The sequence below is a fragment of the Bos javanicus genome, chromosome 3 (assembly GCF_032452875.1).
Source record: "Bos javanicus breed banteng chromosome 3, ARS-OSU_banteng_1.0, whole genome shotgun sequence".
Taxonomy (NCBI): domain Eukaryota; kingdom Metazoa; phylum Chordata; class Mammalia; order Artiodactyla; family Bovidae; genus Bos; species Bos javanicus.
In genome coordinates, this window is record NC_083870.1 from 21,178,139 (window position 1) to 21,179,480 (window position 1,342).

At 53.8% G+C, this 1,342-nt stretch overlaps 1 non-coding gene across 1 annotated transcript; it reads right to left on the reverse strand.

The window, feature by feature from the left end:
• Positions 1 to 911: 911 nt before the first annotated feature.
• On the reverse strand, positions 912 to 1,075 carry LOC133245470 (U1 spliceosomal RNA). Its single transcript, XR_009735726.1, has one exon. It is a non-coding gene; the product is annotated as a U1 spliceosomal RNA (small nuclear RNA).
• Positions 1,076 to 1,342: the final 267 nt, after the last annotated feature.

The following is a 1,342-nucleotide window of genomic DNA, read 5'->3' on the forward strand; positions in this document are numbered from 1 at the left end:
CCCACTCCCAGCACCTCCTCCGATCTCAGAGGCTTCTTGGGGCTGAGCGGATGGACGCGTGCCGTCCCCGAGGCAGCCACGAGGGGGAGGACAGCCCTTCCCGCCATGGTCCTGCCTTTTCTGTTTGGCCCAGTGGTTTCTATTTGCCAGCAGGACTTTGTGAATCAGAAGTGAGCACAACACATCCTGAGAAAGGGGTTGTCGAATAGCCCACAAAACTGCCGACAACTCGGCCTGGGGTTTTCTTCTAATCTGTAGTTCAATGTTTTCACATAGGAAGAAAAGGAAAAAACTACTTTTGACCGAAAGAAAAGAACAAAACAAAACAAAAAACAAAAAAACGTTAGGTGCGATTTCTACTGCCATTTAAGAAGGGATGTTAAGGAGGTTTCCTAGTTTGCCGACTACTGAAGCATATCAGGTACACAGTTGAGGCTGAAACAGAGGTACGGCTTTCTGACTGGGAAAGTAACAGGAGAAGGCCTAGAGAGAAAAGGCGGGGGGATGAAGAGAGAACTGGATCCAGAAATGCGAAGAGGCCGCTTGGGGTGGGAAGGGGTGGGTGGGGTGGTATCTAAGCACTATCTCCAGCAAAGACTAAGGCGTGCAAATAAGCAAGGCAGCTGACCACGCAAGACATGAAGCCTCCGAAAACAGGACACTGGTGGGAAAGCAGCTAGTAGCAGACTCGCACAAGACCGGCAGACTTTGAGAAGTCGGCCACGCGGCGCCTCCTGATTTCGTGGGCCTGGCCCAGGAAATGGGCCGAGTCTGGCTGTATCCTGCCCTAGGAAAGTTCCTCACTACGCGCAAAACGACCCTCAGCATACTTTCTCAAGCAGTCACACACAGCAACACCCCCAGAACTACACCTCAGATCCCTGTTTCTGCTTTTAGCCACAGAGAAAAACCAGGGGAAAGCGCGAACGCAGTCCCCCACTACCACAAATTATGCAGTCGAGTTTCCCACATTTGGGGAAATCGCAGGGGTCAGCACATCCGGAGTGCAATGGATAAGCCTCGCCCTGGGAAAACCACCTTCGTGATCATGGTATCTCCCCTGCCAGGTAAGTATGAGTTGCCAGCCTGCCGCCCCACAGCAACCTCAGACGCCCTGCACTGTACACACATGCTCACTTTCCTCCCCGCATCCCCGAGCCTTCTTGGGCCTTCCACACGGCGCATCCACGCACTTTCAAGCAAAAACTCCTCAATTCTCTCCCACGCCACGGGAGACCATCGTGTTTCAGCACCAGATGACGGCCCAGCAGCCCCTGCGCTCGGATATCTACATACGACACGCCCCGTCCGTGACGTCACAGGAACCCGCGCTTCCCTCCAG